Here is a 22,553-nt window from a genome sequence, read left to right as displayed (position 1 = left end):
ATAATTGCAAATAATCGCAAGATGATTTTTCTGTGTCTTTACCCACATTTGGCCCAACGTCGGTGTGCAAACACTGACAGCAGCGGTGATACTGGTGTTCGCTGCTGGTGGAAGAGGGAGATCTTTGATGGCTAATTAGTGCAGGCAGCTGTCAGAACAGTAATGGCAGAGATTTGGAAGTTTTGATACTAGAGTTATATTTATGCTTTCAAAGCTCACTTTGTTCTCTCAGGGATTATTGGGTTGCTGAGGACGGTGCTGGAGAGAGGGAGGGGAGGAGAGGGGAACATCAGATTTCCTCTTCCCGCGCTGGATGTGACCACATTAATTATAGATCTTGGGAAGCAGCAGTTGCGTTCATTGGGCATTTTTCTTTTAGAATACGAGAGGCTGATTTAGTTCTTTAATCAAGTCGACAGGTGTCGGCTCAGAAAAAAAAAAAATACTGAAAGCTGCTTAAAGTTGTCAGACAGTGACATTTTCAGCAGGCTGAGGTGTGAAATGTCTATTTGTGAATTCTTGCCTGAGGCTAAAGGTGCAGGTGAGGGCCTTGCATACTGCGGGTTTCAAATTGCTATAATAACCACTTATAGTCGAGGGTGCAATCTGAAAATCTCTTCATCAGTCATGACCAGGTCTGGACAGAATCCTGAAGAAGTGTTCCACATAAAATTACTTAAATCATCAAAATCTAGCACAGCTCCTCTAAATGGTAATATGTCCTCAGTGCAGTAACTTGCAGTACATCTCCCCACACACAATTTGTTTGAGTCATAGCAACAAAGTGATCAATTTACAATGAGAACGCTGCAGAGCATGCTCTACTACCTATACATATTTTTTCATGAACTTGGTATTCTTCATGTCTTTTAATAATAAAATTATTAGTATCACCAACTTGCTCTGCTCTACTGTTGAGAATCATCAGCTGGTCTCAGTATTCTCAGTCTTGATAATATTAGTTCAGATTCTTTGCATTAAAATTGCTTTAACATACGGTGTGTTTTTCTAAATTTAAATCTCCTAAAGTAGGGCTGGGGCGACGCGCCGTCGTCATCGACATCTTCGATTACTTTAATACGTCAACTTGCGAAACATGCGAGTTGTAAGGAAGGTGGCTGCGCACACCTGGAGAGTAAGCTGAAGCAAAAAAATAACACCCACGATCATCAAGCATAGGTCACTAATTGTCGGACCGGACCCAGAAGCTGCTCTATACGGACCCAGACTTGTTATTATATTGTGTCTTATTTTAACCTGCGCAGCTTTTTCCGTCTTTACGGTAGTAAATCCCGGCAGCACATGGTAGAGTTTACTTCACTGAACAAGAGAAAGTGGGGGCCATCCATACATCTATCTATCCATCTATCCGTCCATCCATCCATCTATTCATCTATCCGTCCATCTATTCATCTATATATTCATCCATCTATCTATCCATCTATCTATTCATCCATCTATTCATCTGTCTATCCATCTATCTATTTATCTATCCATCCATCTATCCATCTATCTGTCTATCCATCCATCCATCCACCACATTTGCTGCAACAATACTATGCAGTGATTTGATGGTATCACAATCCCCCCCATCTGTGCTCTCTGCCCTTAGCGCTGCTCTAGAAGGTGACAACTTCGTGTTCATGTCTTTCAGTTTTATTCAGCATGGCAGTGTCTTTTTAAAACTGTTAACTGTTATTTTAAAGCACTTGTGGCAGTATTTGAGTGCTTTTGAGTGCTGAGCATGTACATCCTTTTTTGGGAGAGTGCCGCGCCTTTTATTTATATATATATATTTATTTATTTAATATTTTTGTGGGGCCACCTAAGAGCCGGTTAAATTTATCTCACCTTTTCAAGGTGCTGTTTTTCTCCCCACTCTATCCATGTGTCTGGAATTAAAAGGCTTTCAGTGTTGGCACTTACTAAAATACATTAATGCTGTAAATACAGTTTAGAATTAGATTACAAAAATTTACTATTAGGATCCTTTTGGTGACGTCCTCCCTCAATAAGGTGAATTTAGTTTTAGCTCCTTCCTACACTAGCTCCTAACTAGACTGACTGTAAATGCTGTGCAGTGATTGTGCTGAAGCTTATAATAACTCCCGTTTGCTTCCCAGCAAACATCTTCCCAAAAAGGTAAAGTCAGGCATCACAAAGAGTAAAATAGATCAGGAGCAAGAAACACAGAGTCTGAGGGAAAACAACTGTGGGGGTGGTCTTAAGCCCCACCCCCTCTGTGTTTGTAGGTTTCGATATATGATGTGTTCATCTGGGATATTTTGGCTTCATACAGAGTGGGAGATGATGAAGAGGCAGTGTACATATATACAGTATAAAGTTTTTTTTCCGGTAACACAAGTTAGACGTTGAGATTACAACTATACTTGCGTCCATATTTTAAAAAAACACGGGTTTGACAATGTTATGGAAGTGTGTTGTGAAGTTAGGATTAGCGGGCGGACTAATACTACATACAATATGTGCTCTCTTTGCATTACAGTCCTGCTTGTCAGAAGTTGTAGTTTAAAGCTGGTTCAAATGAAGAAAAGATAACTTTTTTGAAGCATATTGCACATTTAATGTTTCTGTGTGGATTTTAATATTGAGTTGAATATTATGTTCGATATTGCCTAAGGATTACATTAAGATAAGCACACCTCTTAACTTTTTTTCCACTAGGTAGTAATACGATTAATGGAAGTGAAGATTTTGGAAGAAGTAGAGCACAGTAGATCACTACTTTACATTTATGAAAGGTATTTTTCCAGTTTGTATAACTGCACATTCATGCAAGATTTAAAGATCAGTCTACACTTTTAATATCGATGCTGGCTTCAGAAAAGACGAATAAAAACAAAAATGTAAATGCAAGATTTTGGGTAGGTCAGTCTTAACCAACAGCAGTTTTGTAAAATAAGCTACTTATGGAATCCCAGCATATTGTCTGACTGGCAGTAATAATTTATAAAATAAGGCAATTTACTGCTTAGTTAACTAAACTTTGTAACTACTCATTAGCTAAACAAGCTGCATGTTTACTCTTACACACCGGTTGCGAGCCATTCCTTTCTATTCATAGTGTATCCATTAGCTGGAGCTGTGCGGCTAATGGATGAGAAAGAAACTAACCTGTCTTTTGCGGGTGCATTTTATGAGGCAGTGCTGAGGGACTCTCCCGTTCTCACATGGTGCTGCAGAAACGATGGGGCCATTAGGACCTGGCACGGAACATGATACATCCTAACTCTAATTTGTTTAGTCCAAGGATTCAATTAACTCATCTAAGAGCTCATTTGCAAAGCAGAGGATAAAGTCCAGCCCTCTCTCTTGTGTTTTCTCGTGTCACCTTGGCTGGAATTTCCTCTAAACGTGGTGCAAAATGATCAATACCCTGAGTAGTGTAAAATGGCAGGTGACATCCTCTGAAGGGGAGATGTGATAATGGATCCCACACCACGTCTGATACCTGCGACATGTCGGTATCCTCTTCCTCCGATCTCTCCTGCGGTCTGTGCGAGGGTGTATCATATCGGCTGATTGTTTTCAATGTGACTTTGATTGATATCAGATCCACGCTGTTGTCTAGTTCACAGACCAGAAGCTGGCTCTCGTGGGGTATCGGTTACCTGCGAGTCACCACATTACCTTCGCTACAGCTACACTTTGCTGTGATGTGATGGCACCACAATAACCGGCATCTGCTCCATCTGCCCAGCCAGGATGTGTCATGTTCTGTTGATCAAAGAGTGTGAACGGAGTCACTCAATTCTGATGGATCAATACACCCCTCAGGAACGTGTCCTGCAATATGACAGCTCAAGTATGAGCAATTTCGCTCCGTCACTATCATGCTCCTCATCTCATTTCTTTTAAACCACAATTGGAAGGAATTGGCACTGGTGAGGTTTGTTTAGCTTCAGGTCAAAAGTAAATACTATGAGGGTATAAGTTTTGAAATACATATTTGAACATAGCTAACAGGAAAATTGAAGTCCATCACCGTAGCATAGGTTTAGAAAACCAACCAATCAAGATGTTTTTTCCTCTTTCTGTCATTTTGCAGCTTGGTGTAAAGGTGCTGTGACGATGCGCAATCAGAACTCTCTCAACAATCTGTATTTACATTGGATGGCAATTTCATGCTAGTTACCTTACTGCTTACCCTGCTCAGATTTCTCACGAATCACGTTTCGAGTAAAAATGTTCTAAAGATTTCTACCAAATTCCAATGTCCAATGCCAACACAGGCAATAGTGTGGCCTGTGCAGCATGTCAGAACATGTGCACATGGAGGTCAGGGTCATGGGTTTAAGTTCCAATTTGATAACTTAAACTGGGGTTTGTGCTTTGTTATGGGCCTCGCCTTTTATGAACTGTAATATTTCTTTACCCAGCTTTAACAAAAACAAACATTATTCAATATCCTCATATTTGTCTGATGAAAAAAGGTTTTGTTTTCCACCTTATCTCATCTGTACTGTGTCAGCACAGGATTGGCTCCAATCCCCCTGCGACCCTCAAAAGATAAGTGGTAAAGATAATGGATGGGTGGATGTGTCCGCTCCGTCAAATGGCGACCTGTCCACGGTGTAACTTGCCTCTAATGGTGTACCAGTACTATATGTTGTTTATGTATCCATCCTGAATGATCCAACTATGAAGCTGACTTTGCTTGAGGCCCTTTTTCATTCTGCTATTTGTCGTATTTGTCCAATGTAGGCAATTTAATGGGAGGTTTAGGCTTTATGCGAACAATAAATACATGTATTGTATTTGAAAAGAGGTGTTATTGCTGGGCATAAACCTATCCCTTTTCTTATGTGACAAATCTAGCAGAGATGGAGACATAGACTAGTCCATTTTCATCCATCAATCAATCAAATCTTATTTGTACAGCCCATATTCAATCAAATCACAATTAGTCTCATAGGGCTTTACAAGGTGTGACATCCTCTGTCCTTAACCATCAACAAGGGTAAGGAAAAACTACCAAAAAAACAATTAACAGGGGTAAAACCATAGAAACCTCAGAGAGACCTGTGAGGGATCTTTCTCCCCGGACAGACATATATACAACTTTGACTAGATGATTAAATGGTTGTTCTGTGTATTATTGATGATTTTTAACTGCAATGTCATTTCCGAGTTTCAAGTTTGAATATCTTATTCTACACAATACTGAAAAAGATAATGGCACATTGTAATGGTTTATTGAGTGACTTCACCTGTAGCAGGAACACTGTAACAGGCTAAGTTTCTGATATCTTAAAACTCCACCTGCTGGTTCTCATTTTGATCCAATCACATCCTGACATGCTCGCCTTGAGCCAATCACTTGAAAGCTGTCACCATATATATATTTTTGAAAGGTTCTCATTCAGCTGTCATTTAAGCACAGTGAGCACTGCATGAACCAGCTTCTCCCCTGCACCCCGGGGTCATCTCCCATCAAACCCTCCCCCCAGAAGCCCCTCTCATGACATCCCAACTTTGTGCTCCATTTTCATCACCACCATCAGTGTCTAGGCTCTGGGGGGAAGTGTACTTCATACACAACGCAGCAATGTTCAGTTTTCTACTTCCCATCTGATTGAAATACATACTGGTATTTTCAATGTAATTCCACTGAAACCTCGGTAAAGACTTAAATCAGCTGAAGATTAAAAGCAAAATGAAAAGCATCCTTGGGTCTATATTGATATCTGGTTGATTTTCTTTGGGGACAGGGGCCAAAGAATTCCGCAAAGGCGTGTTACTCACTGTAAAGAAAATGAAACGCTGCATGATGATCAATGCACAGAAGTATTCATTATAAACGAGCTGTAAGTACATTTTCACAGCATCGGGCTTAATTAGTTTAAAAACTAATTAGGCAACAGAAGGGGCACGACTACTTCTTATGAGCATTAGTGCAAAGCGTGTCTCAACATGTGCGCAGAAGTTCAGTTGCAGTGTTTGCAAACATACACAACTGTCGCACAGATTCTTGGCTCGTCAACTGAATCACCATGTCACCACCTTGCATCAGTCTTACTGTAGACAAGCGTGCACAAGTGGCAAATCAACCTACTATTCAGCAATGTAGAGGCAATCACAAAATAAGCATGCCGACCAAGCCAATATATTATTGCCAATGGTATTTGGGTTCTTTTCATAAAAATAAAATATAGGCTTTTTTTCCTGCTTGACAATGTAAAGTGGGAATGAAGTAACTCAGGTATTATGGTGCACAGATATCCCTGCATGTATAAATAAACAACCATGGTCAACAAAAACATGCTGTGATTCCTATCAACGAAAAATGCAGGCAATTTGTGTAGAGGCAGCTTTTTTGTCAGCTCTATTTGCTAGATTTCCATACACCCCCCGCCCCTGCTGTTTTCACATCCCCCTCGCACATCGGCCAGCAGGAAATAGGCATTCAATGCTTTCTAGATGACTTCCTGAAAGAAATGAATCTCCCGTGGAAAATGAGAACAATGAATAATGAAATGCTGGATGGGATGTGCCTGACCCGTGCTATTCATAAAACCTGCGCCGTAGCAGGGAGCCATGTATGAAACTGAAGGTTGTGATCGCAGGGGTGGAAAGAGCCGTGGGTAGGAACATTAGAGTGAGGGGAAACAAATAGGTTTTTCTTGGTTTTCATATAATCATTTGATTTAGGCGGGATGCAGACCAGAGCGCTTCAGTCAGGATAAATCTTGCACTTTGCGGCTGGAAGATAGATTTTATATTTTTCCTTCATTCATAACACCCCTGTGTTTCTTCTGGGAGCTGTTGAATTTTCAATCACAGCTGTTTGACAACTATTTTAGGCTGTGTAGGATTGAAAAATGTATACAAAACTTTACCCCTCTGGTACAGCATATGCCTTGAGTGCAATGGTTTATCTTAAACATGCCCAAGGCAATTTCTAAAAGGTAAAAATCAACATCAATTAGAGGAATAAGTAGAGGCAAGATCGTTCCTCAAATCTCAGAACAGCACTTTGTTATATACAGGAGCTGACAATCATTTGGACGTTCACGCAGGTGCTTGGTGGATAGTCGTGGGATCTTTGACGGACAACTGGATATAGCTAGTTACTGACAACTGCGCTTGTCAAGATGCCCTTGGACTGGGGGGTGGAGGATTTAGTGGATACTTTGGCTCCGCTTGCCTCCCAGTAAAAGTCACTGCATGCCCCCTGCTTGAGTGTAGCTGAAAGCAAAGTTCCTCAGGGAGGAATAATACAGTTTGCGTGGAACAGACCATTTACACCGTGTGCGGCCACTTTACGGAAGGGAATAGTGTCTTGACAAAACCATAACCCCATAGAGAAAATCACCCGCCAATGACAGCAAACATGGCTGCATTGCACCAGAAGAATGCCAGGGCCTGGAGGTATTCTGGGTTGAATGGCTGCTTCTCTGCCTCGCATTAGCCTCAGCAGGATGGCCAAGAAAAGCAAGAGAGGAAGAAAAAATGTTGCTTGCGCCGTTTTTGAAAAAAAAAAAAAAATCAAATAAAGAATCCGACCGCCTGCCTCCAGCTACCGCTGCAACACTGACATGAAGGAGTCAGTTTGAGCACTTACAAATCTTTCTAATCCCTTTCAACGTAGAGCAGCATTTGCCAGACCACTGCTTGTCCAGAGTCTTAGAGAGAGAGAGAGTGAGTCTGTCTGTGTGTTTGTGTGTGAATGTGTGTGCTCGAGCTTGTGTGCATATGTCTGTCAGTTAGGGTAACTTAGGATGTACAAGGACTTTTGAGAGTCAGTAGGAGAAGAGACGAATCACAGTGGCTGCTCAGTATGAAACCCACACTGTGCTGTAGAGCTATCATTTACCCTATGGGGGTGTGTGTGGGGGCGGTCTTTCCCAAGGCTGTGAACGGCATGATCAAGTAATTACAGAACACTGTCTAGGCTCCTGAGTGAGTGTTTTGTGTCAAACATTTTCATTGAAGTGAATGACTTTAGTGTTCATCTGACTGTGAATAATCGTATTGAGCGCTGTGGCAGGGGCATCTTACTGACACCCAGCAGCGACTGCCGTGCCCCGGGTCAGCGAGCGCCGTTTACGAATCATTGATTTTGTTGTACAGCAGCAAAAGACACAAGGCGAGGCATCGCCTCATCATTGAGATTCCTAGTGAGACACCAACAAACAGAAGGGGGGGCAAGACAAGTGTCCCAGCAGCAGCCCAATTATGTTTTTGTAAAAAAAAAACAGTGTTGCCGGGGCCAGTTGTAGGGCCCCCCGGTGGACTTCGCTCACTAATTCTACGGGAGTCGCCAATTCCAATCTAATCCACTACATCATTTTGATCTTCGAAATGCTGGAATGGGTAATCAGATGATTGATTGAAGAGAACTGCTGTTCTGACAGACTACTGACACGGACACAGCTGGCTGCCTGTCAGCGGCGATGACTGAATGATGCATGAGGATCTGCGCCCAAAACAAAGCAAAACCGCCCCCATTTGCAAGGTGATACCACAGCCCCTCGCTCGTATCTCTGTTTACTCATTTTCCAAGTACCTGATGCATATCCAAAGACCTTTCTGCCCGGCTACTGTTGATGGCATCCACACACTTTGTGCGTTTTGTTTGCTCTGAGAAACCTCTGCAGGGCGATTAAAGGATAAGACCTGCCTTTGTTATTCAGCGAGCATCCAACGAGTCCAAATTATTAATTAATTCATGTCAGTCAAAGTCCAGCTACTTAACCAGATACCTCCAGTGATGAAAGCAGAACCGAACTTCATTTCAGTTTGCCAGAAAATGAACCACCTCGGCAACAAATCACCATCCATTTCCTCCCTTATTTTTAATGAATGCTGAGAGTACAGTGCGGCAGAGTGATATTGAAATGCAACAATACTCCCACACATACAATCTCATTGCTCATTTTAAGTACAGACACAATCATTAGAGGGAGAAAACACAATAGAGCTGCACTCCATTAAAGGTTAGCAATGTAGAAAGCTGCTGCTGCTGGATGATAATAAAAGACTGTGTGTTATAATTAAAGTTTGAAATTCTAACAATATTATGCCGTTATAGTGTAAAACAACAATCCCACAAAGCAGGGCAACAAATAAACAAAACACAGCAATCTTTATAAAAGGTTGTATTTAGTGCTGAGCTGTTGCGCTGGATCATATCGCATTGCGTCCACTACCTGTATAATATGTTTAAGAATGAGAGAATCTGTAAGAAAAGAATCCCTTCAGTACTCCTATGATGAGACAGATGCCGAGGAAAAGTGGTATTGATTGATCAGAGTCTCTTTATCATGTCTATTGATTGTGTTTCGTTGTGCTGTGGATTACAGCCACATGTCCATACTCTCACTTTCAGAGCAGAGAAAGCGAAAACGGAACAGTGCTTCACGTAATGAAATATGAGGATCTATTGAATTGGAAAAATAAATGCCTTTCGAAAATATTGCCCTACGAAGCCAAATTGACGGGGCTTCTGAAACGATCATTATTTACGGGGAGGGACGAGCTGGAGTAGATGACAGGGCTCATCCCGTTCAGCATTTTTCATGCAACAAGATACGACACAATGGTTAGACTGGGGTCTACATAAAAGACTGGGCCGAGAGGGAAAAAAAGTAGTGTATGTGGCAATATGCGTAAAGGAGGCCGGATCGATAACCAATCTAGGGAGCAGAGAGGGTCAGGATGAGCATGGGGTGGTTATCATACACTGTACCTCAACACGTATAATGGAGGAGGACTCAGTGTGTGGAGCAGCTTTAGGTTCAGTGTGGCTTTCGTAGGAATGTCTGGTGATAGTGTACACAGAGAAAAGCAGTTTTAAAGGGCTTCTACAGAGGAGACACCACCGAGAGCTTCTTCACTCGTGTAGAGAAACAAACTTAATTTGACAAACTGCTGTTGTAAATTGTTGGATCCTCAGAGCTCATATTTTAGCCTCTCAAGAGTTTTTAGGTGACATGATCAACAGCATTAAATGTTCTGTCAGCACAATAACAAAATTGTGAAGTGAAAAATAATGAAAACTGACTGAAGCTACTGTGTTCCTCTCATTGCCTTTTAGTCCATTGTACCTAATGGGCGGCTTCGGGGTAGAGTGGTCGTCCTCTAACCAGAAGGTCGGCAGTTTGATCCCAGTTACCCATCCCGCATGTCAAAGTGTCCTTGGACTCCAAGATACTGGACCTCAAAATTGCCCCTTCTCATATAGAAAGTGCTGCAGATAGATGCACTGTATGAATGTGTGTGTGATTTGGTGACTGGATCTGTAAGGCACTTCAAGACTAAAAAGTGTAATAGACTATTTAGCATTTATCCAGATCAATGCTTATTATATGTCAATACTGAGACTCATAGAATCTTTATGGCAGCAGTCGGTTCTTATTTTTCAGCAGCATTCATTGGGTTTTACAGGCGAAGTGCAATGCAGACCTGAGTGTTTTACATCATTAGATATAAAACATATTTATAAAACTGGTTGCTAACAGATTTGCAGCAGCTTCTGTTACTGTGAAACTTTTGTACATAATTTAGGAGGACCTTTCCACCTCCCATTGCCATGCACTGACACAATACTGCAATTTTTGCAGTTTTGAACAGTGAAATACCTTCTACCTGACCCCCCAAAGTGCAGTAATGTATCTGTATAGGATGTCTTGTGCAGTGATGTCTGTCTTTTTTGGATATTTAAATTTACAGTAATATTTATATATTCAGGTATCATTTCTTTTAGTAAATTCTATACCATCTATTAGTTAATAGACGCTAACTAACTTTGAGATGCAACTTATTCATTATATTTGTTAATACAAGGTTGTATTCAGTGGGATTTACACAGGCCTGTTCATGGCATACATACAATAGATTTGTGAAAAAGAAAAATGCTAAAATTCTGAGGGAAACAATGAAAGGGGACATTTTCCCTCTTGCATTAGCACTAGCTACTTTGAGGAATTTGTCTTAAATGTTGTCATTATAATTGGTGCCTGTTTGAATAGTGTTTCTCTATTGCATTGTGTGTCAGGCTCTCCAGATGAATAAAAGTACTTGTTTGTAACACAGCTATTGCATTGAACTGTCACTCAATGCAATGGTAACACACTGTGCTTAGCAGATTTCTGTTTTAACTTCAGTAAAAACACAGCGGGGCAGCTAAAATGTGCGGCTGCTGTCGAATCAGGGGCCACTAAAAGCTGCCTGAGACCAAATCCTAACTAACGTTTGTTTGCAAAGACTTACTGCAATGTGGAGACGAGGGCTAAAGGCTGCGGCACAGTAACTCAAATCTAAAAATAGATTTCAGATGCTCACTTTTTTTATCACCTACTGAACTGACCTGCACCAACAGGAATATTTCTCTCTCCTCAGTCTGCTGTTATGCAATTATACAGTACGGAGCATGTCCCCTGTGTCAGTAAGAGAGTGCCTGTGACAGTCGTTTCACTTGTGCATAGGGAACAACTGAATTATAACATTAAGATGCAGTATACCCAAATATACAGCACTATGCTGCCAGTCAAAAAATGTACATATCTTAATATTGAGAAAACTAGTGCCTGTTCTAAACCTGCCTGTATGGAATGGACTGTTCTCTTGTCCTGTGTTAATGCTACTTCAGAATTATCCCTGGTCATTAGTGAGTCCTCCTCAAATTGTTCTTCAAAATACTGTCACACTGACGTTGTGTGCAGAGCTTTTTATAAACAGTCTATGGTGAGTGAAGAGTGAAGTCGGAAAAGTTTTGGTTTATCGTACCTGGTTTGTCTCCAATGTTAGTCAGTGTTTTTCATAAATTGAAACTAAATTTGTTTACATACAAGTTTGAATGATCAACTTACTGATGTTATTTTTTCCTACACTGCATGTGGGCATTTTCAGAAGTCTGTTAAGCAAGCTACACAGTCTTCAGACTCAAGCTCACCATTTTTCAAAATACAAATTCTGTGTGAAGAATTGCAGTAACAAAATGAACGTTGTGCTTTTACTTTGAAGATGAATTGCCAAACATGAAGCCATTCTGTGAAAGTTGTTTCCATGACGGAGATCAGCGACCGTTGCGAGTAAGTCTATCTGTGTCTGTCTCAAAAAATCAAAATGATCTCATGGCGATTTTGACCCGCGGCTGTTGTAGTTTCTACGAGTACGGAGAATAAGACATGTTCCACTCAGTCTGCAGACCAAAGGCACACTGCCCTCCCCACTCACTGCTACAGAGCGCTGGTCGCCTGTTGATTCAATGCTTATTGATAATGAAAATATGGGGGGTTCAAATCACACCTAACTGCACTTCACCTCCACTGCAATTCATAATACACAAGCCAAGTGTAACGCTGATTAGATGAATGCTTTACAAGACATGTTCCAAATACAATCCATGGAAATAGCAGGTAGATATAATAAATTAAAACAATGTATTAAACAGAAGTGATTGGTCTGCTTCACGATGAAGCAGACTGGATACATGCATTTGTACATACTGTACACCAATCAGCCACAATAAAACAGGTAGCTGGTTGTGATTAGTGTTGCAGAGCTGAGTGCTGTGATGTCAGCATGTGTCCCACCACAAATGGATGATTGGTTCATGGTTCAATTACAGATATGATACAGTATGGTTGAGGTTAGTAAACTAAATCCCTTGGTTATATATATATAGAGAGAGAAAAGATTGTAGTTACTGATAAGAAAACACAATCAATATATACCTACATACACATCCACCATTCTCACAACCACACAAACCACTCTCTGCTTCATACCTTTCCATTGAATGCTGCTGCTGGACAGAAAAAGGCAGCTACAGAACAGGCAGGCGTTCTAGGTTTGTCGCACCCCATTTAATTACTTAATGTCCTGAAAACAAATCTACCTCAGTCTTTAAGAAAGTATACTCTGCAGATTTAGCATTGCTCTCATGATTAATAATTCACTAGGACTTATGATGGACAATCTAAAAGAATGATCAAAGTCAATGCAGCAGATCATGGGCACCGGGAGATGTTATCAGTAGGGGGTGCTGTAGTGGTAGGAGCATTTTTGTGTCTACATGTCAGAGCTTATCCTGTAAAAAAACATTTGGGTGTCTCCCCATACAAATATAACATTAATCTGAAGTAATACTACTACTACAACAAGGACCTAAAGGCAGAAGCAGCAACGGTAGCCAGGATCAAAAACAGAAAATCAATAATAGAAAGGCTTTGCACAAAAAAAGCTCACAATAATACTATTATATTATAATAGAAATGTTCAAAAGCCGTCTGCGCGCCTGACACATGATTAGGTCATTCAGGTGGTAGTAGCAGCTTATGTAGCCTCAAACCCCGAGCATCAAGCAGAGATGAACAGAGGGCCAGGTCACTTCTTTTCATTTTCACATACACTGTAAAACTCTCCAATATAAAAAAAAATATATACATATACAGTATATTCTGTGGCAATCCCCTTCAACTCTGATGTAAATGTGTTTGAGTAATTCAAATATGAGATCTGATGAACTACCAGTGAGGCTAAGGACTTTAAAAGCGTTCAGATCTGATGGGCACTCCTGAATTCTAAGTGCACAAATCAGATCATCTTCAGAAAATAAATGCAAATTAACCAATTTTACACAACCTGCAGGGTTCGAATGGGTTTCTTGAGTTCATGACGAAGCATATGGGTGTGAGGAATGTTGAATACCCTCATGGTTGAATGCACTTGTAAGTCGCTTTGGATAAAAGCGTCAAGTAAATTAAATGTAACGTAATGAATAATGGACAATCTCTGTTGTCAGGTTAGCAGACAGGAAGAAACAAAAACTAAAAAAAACTAAAAACAACTAACCCAAAGGTCAGGCAGCAAAACATGGAACAGTAAACACAGCAGGAACAGAATAGAAGAACTGGGAGGCACATCTGGGATCTGGCAGACAAACACAAAAGCAGGAAAGCAGACAAGAACAGGAACTAAAACAAGCAACTGACGGACAAGGTAAGTCATTTCAAAGTCCAAACAACTGAAGATTGAGTTAAAAGTTAATACAAATTCAAAAACAAGTCCAAACAAAGAGTTACGAAAAGACATTCAAAAGTCCTCACTCACAAAGTATTTTCATAAAATGTCCGAGGTCGCTGAACAAAAGAAACTAAACCCAGTGAAATAGTACAAACAGATAATGAACCAAGGACACAATCATTTGCACCTTTTATGACTAATTTGAATGGATTCCTCAAACACAATGCAAATCAAATATGACCCACCTGTGCATCGTTTTCAGTGTTGACATGAGCCAGATTCACAAAGTAACGATGGTTTTAACACAATGACAAAAGAGCTGTCTGAGAGCATCACAAATGCTACTGTACATATCAAGCATTCAATCCAGAGCAAGATATTTCAAAAGCCACTGGACCCAATTGCAATTAAATTTGAAGTTGAATCATGATCCCTCATCTTTTCATAATTCCTTACAGGGGGTTAGATTCCCATTAAACCCTTACACATTGATATCCTCTTGTGTAGAAGATACAGTATTTACTGACTGAACAGGAAAACTAACGTTACATTTGAAATGTCCCTTCTAGCTTCTTTGTTATGAACCCTGACCTTTTCTCTTGTGCTGCCATCATCACACAGTTTATAATTGTACAGAGGACATATGTAAACTTCTTGGACTGATTTTCATTAACATATTCATACTTTCCAGAAGATGAAACATTTTCATTTTGGACTCCTCAACACTAGAATAGAATAGACTTACATCCTGAATTCTCTCTTACACTTAAAAATAAAAAGGTATAATAAACCTTGCAAAAGCTTTTTAAAAAAAGTGATTTTATTGTAGGTTAAATGAATCTCATAAAGTTTATTTTTCTGAATAATTCTACATTTAAAATGTAAGACGTGATTCCTGCTGATGTTCACTGACTGAGCTGCAAAGTTACACTTCACCCTCTTTGTTTTCATTTACCCAAATCATGAAAACGTTGGTGAACACGAGCATCTCATGCGTGGTTTTGCTGCAGCTTGGCAGAAAAACCGCTCACAGAGACCAGCTGTGTTTATGGTTCTGGTTTAACAGAAATCTCCGTGGATCGGCTCCAAAACAGAGGGGTAACTCCGCAGGAGCGACGTGATGAACATGACCAGAAATGCAATTTCAGTCTCAAATTTAAAAGCTTCCAACCGCTTGCAACCCTGAATTGTAGAGGATCAGGGCAGATAACCTTGTTGCTGCTGTAATTGTTATTTTGTATCATATTACAAATTACACACGTCACTCACCTCAGATATGATATTCCTATGAAGGAATAATGACATAAGGCACTCTGTCTATAGTATGTCTTTAGCCTGAATGCATTTATTGGATAAGGTTTGTGATATTGTATTTTTTTGTAGTTGCCAACAAATCCCATGAAAGGACCAAAGCCAACATTTAAACTATTAAACATATGTGACCTACATGGGTGCAGATATATCCCATGATATATAGTCATTTTTGCAGACCATTTACATTATTTTGCATCTAAAAATAGTCCCAAATTAAAAACACAATTCCTCCTGTTTGCTAAATCTACTGTACCCATCTGTTTTAGCTTTTGCACATCTGTTAGCAGTTTAGCTAAAGGTGTCAGTCAGTTGGTCCACCATTGTTGGTTTACACTGTCCTTTATCTCTTCATTAGATGTTTTTGCCTTTTATATTTTATTTTGTGAAGCATGTTTGGATTTTGTGGTTGTGAATTTTATTTTATGAAGCACCTTGTAACACTGGAATTTGAAAGGTGCTATAATAAAAATAAAATGCATTATTATTATTTACAAGGCATCTGGTGTAAACATTCATGTCCCTTGAAAATAAATTGTAATAACTAGGTCAAGATTTACTCAACACTTATGAACAAACACATGGGAAACTCACAGTATACCCATCAGCCTCTGTGTTTAATGGAAATCAGTGGTAACACGCTTAACTGTCATGATAAGGATTTATACCTGCTTATGCATTGTGAGTATGCTAGCATGCTGATGTTAGCATTTATCTCCTAGTACCACATGTGTATAAGTGCAGAGCTGCCAGAACAGCTGCAGACTGTCCTATTAAAGATTTATGTCCTCAGTGGGAATGAATGGGCTTAAGGCTGAGGACCACAGAGAATGGGAATGTCCATAAGTTTTGAAAATGCATTATAGCATCGTTTGTTTTGCTCTTTCGATGTTATTTGTTGGTAATAAAAAAAGAAGAGTCTTACCTGTAAAAGCAAATGTACAGATTTCATACAAATGAACAGATGTCACTGAGAGAATCATATGTATTAAGAAATTGCGTGATCTAATACAAACATGATGACAGTCCGAAGATGTTTATAGACACTGTTTAATTTCTCTGACATCTACATATCCACCCATAATCTCTGCCTCTTACAATAACAACACCATGGTTTTTAATACTTTTCTTAAGTCAGATATGAGAGTGATCTCAAAAATAGGACTTGCATCAGGTGCTTTGCTATATAAATACACTGCTTTAAGGAATGTAACCGAGCAAAAAGCCAGACTTACTTACTCTGTTAATTAAAACTGGTGAAAGATCAATAAAGCTCCTGGTCCCTCTCTCCTGATTCTCCAGTATTAATTAAAGACCCTCACTTTGAAGAGGGTTTTTTCTCTCTTCTGTATCTTGTTAATTAGTAACATTGAAGCAGCTCCAAACTACAAGACCGAAACAGAAAATGAAATTAAGCCACGGGATTCTAATCACGGTGTTAGCAGTAAGCTAGTTTGTACCATAATCAGTAAGAACCGCTATCATGCAAACTGGATCTGTCAGTTGAGTCCGCCAAGGTTGTGGCATTAGCAGTGGATTTGAGCTTTTTTGACCAATCTGGTTTCACAGTCAGAATCCAAATGGCATGTTAGGAGTCTGGGACAAAGCAGCGCTGCCCTGAAAATGTTCCACAGTGGCCCAAAGCGCAGGAATATGAGGCAAATGGCTTTCATTGCATCATAACCTTGACCGCAGCGGCTGCTCTGCTTTGAGCTTTGGCCATTGATGCACTCGAGGGCCACTTTGTGCCAGTATTACCCCTCCATGCCGTCCTGCCATCACAGCGCAGCGAGCCCAGTGGCAAAAAATAATAAAATGAAATGTCAAATCAAAGAGAGGACAGAGAATGGTCTTTACCACAGGGCTTAGATTTTTGAGTGAAATGAAAAAGTGGATTTACTGCTGCGATTCTCTGTGTTGGGCAGATATGCTGCAAATTGAGTCAATGAAATATGGAGTGAGCTACATTCACACTCACAGCTTGTGAGTGAAACATTCATCCTGTGACAAGAACCATGATGTTTAGTGCTACATGTTTGATTTTGACACAAACAAAAAATTTACATTTTAATTTCATTTATTTTGGGGAAATATTATTCGACCCAGTATCTTCCAGGGTTTGAACTTAACTTTGGGGCATATCTGCTGAATATTAGTCGATAAATTCACAACACAGTATCAGATAATGGTACAGTTGTTAGCTCTGTCGCCTCACACCAAGCAATTTCCCGCTCTCTGCATGTTCTCCCTATTTCGTTTTTGCAGATTGGGGTTAGGTTAATTGCAGATTGACTGAGTGTGAAAATGTGTGTGAATGGTTGTTTGTCTCTGTGGGTTGATATCGACCTGTCCGGGGTGTACCGTGCCTCTTGCCCAATATCAGCATGAATTGGGTCCAGCTCCCTCCGCAACCCTCAAAGGATAAGCTGTATGGATAATGATAGATACACTAAGATGCTCAAACACTACTAATTTGCTTTCTTGTAAAAGAGTTTAAATGCAGCTTCAGGCCTCATGCAGAGGCCCTTCCACCCTCCCCCTACCCACTCTCACTCCATTTGCGCAATCGCATCGAGGGTCTGCCACATCAAGTGTCATTCCAACCCAATTACCCTCAGGTGCAAGTGGGTTGCAAAGCCCTCCAATACGATGCAGGCTTACAGACGCCACTCTCAGAGCGGTGTGACACCACTCCTGGCTCTGGGATGGATGAAATCCCAAATGTGAGCGCTGTGTGGTTATTTCCAAAAGATAGGTAATAAATTGCCTAACCTCAAAGATTATATTTATGTTTTATATATATATTATATTTATATATTATATTTTTCAGCACACAGGACAGATGAAAGGTTTACGTTTTACTTTAGAACAAATACAACGGATCGGAGACAAGAATGCGTGATTAATCCACACAAAGTTACCCTCCATCATGAATAAGGTGTATAAGGAGTCAGATAAGAATTCTGCCATAAACTTTGTGTCAAAACTTGACCACTTACATTCCCTACAATACCATTCTCAATATGTGATTTGAATATGTATCTGACCGACAGTTTGGATAGATATTAATGTGTTTTGCAAGTAGTGACGAATGTAGATTTGAGTCACTAGCCTCAAGCAGAGAGGAGTTGTGGGCCACAGAGGTCCAGTAAACCTACAAACCTCACGGCCCCAAAATCTTTTTCTTCTTCAAAATTGTAGTCTTCAGGCATGACCAGTGCTGACTCAGTTGGCATCATTTGAGGTAATTGATCTGCTCCCTCTGGACACAAAAGCTTTTATTCAATTTTCTCACACATGCAGTACAACTAAGCCCCTGACCTTTGAGCAGACTTAATTTGGCTGGAGTTCCCCTTTATAAGTTACATTGAAGCCTCACTGTGAATACTTTTATGTGATTACAGTATTTTTTGTGACTGATGACATTTTTGTCAGCAGAAAAGAAGACAATCCTAGTAAATATATAAATTGCTTAGCACCACCAAGTTTGGTTCCTTGGGGGAAGATATTACCCAACCCTATTTATTTCAAGACTTTAATCCGTTTGCTGTTTGATTATACTACTTCAATAATAAAATGTATTCTTCTACAGTTTTCTCAGTTTCTTCTCAAATTTGTGACCACTTGTAGCATCACGAAGGCATGAGTTTTTCTTTCATGTAGGGAAAGGCGTACACTGTAGACGATTGGTAGCATGAGCCGGGATACCATCATCTCTAAACCAAAATGACCAAAGAACCACCTCCCTAATAGGTTGCCAATCATGCCATCCCCTCTCTGCCATCCCTGTCCCCTATGAGACAGAGGGCTGCGTGCGCTGATCGAGAAGTTGTATGTGCAGGTGAACATCCTGTAGTTATTGCTGCTAACTTCGTCTCAGGTTCCGCAGTTTTTTAAGGTTAAAACCGATTGGCAGCCCTCTTTGCCTCCTGCTTCCTCACACAAACACACTGACCATCTGTCACAGTCAGATTGACCATCAGCCACACTGCGAGGAATCCTACCCACGTTAGCGGCAGATGGCCATCCATAAAGATTTTACTGTCTTCAGCAGGCAGGCAGGATTCAGCATAAACTCGGTAGATAACTATTTCATGCAGTAAGCATACAGTTTTCTCATGCAAGGCAGTTGTCCCCCACTCTATCTAGATTTGTGGTCTCCATCACCTTTGTGGTTTTCAACCATATTATAAGTTAAAAAAAAAATAACTCTACATAACTCTACAGTTCAGCTGAAATAGTTACCTTGTTTTTTGTGGTTACCGTGGTTACAGTTGACGTGTGTCCTTGTATTACTGTACACTTACTGTGATTCCAATTCTGATCCTGTTCTCTACCAGGTCAGGAGGTGATTCTGAACCAACACCCGTCTCATCAAATTCACAACATACAGAATATCAATCACTCTGACATGTGACATTCAGCCAAATACATTTTAAACACGCATTCATAGGCCTCCCAAATATATCTGCAATTTCACAGCCAGTTTTCAGATTAGAAAATTTTCATTTGACGGGTAAGCAAAGCTCAGTTTGTGTTTTGTAACGAGTCTTGAATTCTTACATATAGCTCTTTGATCTTCATCACTCAATAGACGTCCCTGCTGCAAACAAGTGAACATCACAAAACACTGGACAGTATCTTAAAAAGAAACGTGTATGGAATTTGAAATTAAAAGTAAATGCAAGATGTTAGAGATGCAACACAGTGCAAAATCATTATATTGTAAGACGGGTTTCTCTCCCTCGGCCCACCGAGACATGATGCATGGTGGTGCTCCTCACACTCTTTGCTCATGCAGCAATATTATCAACATCGCATGGATCAAGCAGTTGTGGCAGCCTCCTGAGAGTCCAGATGCTGCTGGCTGGACCTGTGTTGACCTCACAGCAGACCTGGGATCAGTGTACTGTGCGCCTGCAATGATCATCCTAGGGCCCTTTTAGATGAGGTGTGCATAATGGGGAGGTTTCTCTCACTGAAGGATGAATCAATGTGGCATGAAGAAGAGAATTTCCACCCCATTTCCCCCCCTGATTACCCCACCACATACAGCTCCTTAATAGCTTGTTGTGTGTCATAAATCTCCTTTTACCACCATAGCATCACAGATGTATTACAGTGTATGCCTTACATACTAAACCAAAGGTGTCATTGGGATTTGGTGCCGGTGGTGTGTTGAAACAGCACTGTGAGGCAACATGTCTCAGTCAGCACACAGAGCTGTGATATGTCTGCTTTACTGTATCCTCAAACTGCTCTCAGGTTTGTAATAAAGCTGTTCCTGGACAGGATGGAGTGAGGGATGCTGCGGCTTTCACCTCACAGTTGGGACAGCAGTGGACGAGGCCCACGGGCAATACAGGAAGCACAAACTGTGGGTGTGCAGGGGCTCAGGGGTCAACGGGAGATGCTGTCAGATAATTCAGGTACCAGTCAGTGGCTGAAGAGGAAAATATTGGTAGAAATGGAACTCAGATTAGAAAAGTTCCTCCTGATTGGCAATGTAAGTTACAGTGGCTGTTGCTCTCAAGGTACACTAACTACAAGGTCGGTGGTCCAATCCCCATCACCCCCATTCCACATCCTGAAGTGTCCTTCGGCAAGATACTGAACCCCGAATTGGCCCTGATGGCTGTTCCGTTAATTTGTGAGAGATGTATGATAGAGAAAGTTCTGCACATAAAAGCTGGGAGGAGCTTTGACTGATCATCAAGACAAAAAAAAGCACTTTATAAATACAGACCATTTACCATTTATTAAATCCACAATGGAGAATATATTTTTAGCCACTTGGAGGCTAGCTACCTGCTACCTGTATCCACATCCTGTTCATAATAGTGATCATAACAGCTCCGACAAAAACATTAAAATACAAAATTGCTGAAAATAGAGAAAAGAACACTTCTGCTGCTTCTGCTCTCTAGAACCCCCCCCCCCCCCCCCCTCTCCTTCTCTATTCCCCTTGAAAATGATCCATTTCCATTTTCCTCCCATCCCCCATCTCCCCCAACAAATATTTTAGGAACATACAGTACAACCAGCACAAGGTTCTGTATACACAAGCCAACCAGAGTAAACACTTTTAAATGCAAAAGAAGAGCTCTGGATATTTTTTTACTTAATACAATGATTTGGTCTTTATGTTACATGTGGCTAATAAATGAGTATCAAACAGATGTTTTGACGTATTTGACCGGATTGATTATTTGTGTGTGTATTAAGATTTTAAATGTATGCTCTCATCATCTATACATTGTATTGTAATACAATGTCCTCCACTTGTTTATTGTGAAAACCTTACAAAGGTGTATTTCTTCCCTACTCACACGGTTTGTCCCTGGATACTGGGCTTTTATTCTGGCTGGGTTTCTCCCCTCTGATGAGCTTCACTGGGAGGAGAAGGAGGCATGTGTACACACCTTTCCAACATAGGATTAAGGCGTGTGTGTTTGTGTCCCTCCTCCCATTTCTGTAAATTTCCTGTTGGCACACCCCCTCCACTCCAACACGGCGCTCCCTCGTCTGGTTTGCATCCTAAAGCTGCACAGCTTGAGACGATAAGTTTTAAACCGTGTTAGCCGCTCAGTGAAAGCTGTCAATTTGACTTCACAAAAGAAAGGATTTTTTACTTTCTACATACTTGAATGGTCTCGAATTCCAGCATCACCCTTGAATAATTTTTCATTTGCATAGCAGACCATGGTTAGCTTCCAACACAGATCATGCTCATGCATAATCAGCAACCTAAATATGGATAAGCCTTCAGTATTTGACAGAAGCAGGTAACAGAAATCTCCTTGTGGAAAACCTGCACATGCAGTGAAAGTCAGATAAATATTTTTGAGGTAAAGGAAAGTCAAATCTACGTAAAAAATGTATCCTTCAAAACATAATTTGCAAACATTAAACAAATCACACCAGGAGCCTATCGATTCTCTGTGAGAAAATTCTACCTCAGATATAGGCAGCAGTCGCAGTGTGTTGCAAATGTTTTCATTGGGCCTCAGCCCGTAAGCACCGTCTTACAAAACCTCTCAGACTCATAATTTAGATGATGGGGTCCAGAGGGTGTGTTTATTTGTCGGAGAGGAAAAGAAAAAGACTGCGCTGCAACCTTTAATCAAATCTAAATAGAGTTTGATACAACAGTCGTCTCGTCTCAATGCAGCAGCGGAGGTGCAAATGTAAATATATTCACGCTATTCGGCAGCGCTGCGTTTGCACAACTTTGCTCCGAGTCATTTTTA

The sequence above is a fragment of the Hippoglossus hippoglossus genome, chromosome 11 (assembly GCF_009819705.1).
Source record: "Hippoglossus hippoglossus isolate fHipHip1 chromosome 11, fHipHip1.pri, whole genome shotgun sequence".
Classification (NCBI taxonomy): Eukaryota; Metazoa; Chordata; class Actinopteri; order Pleuronectiformes; family Pleuronectidae; genus Hippoglossus; species Hippoglossus hippoglossus.
Note: the sequence above shows the minus strand (reverse complement) of the source record.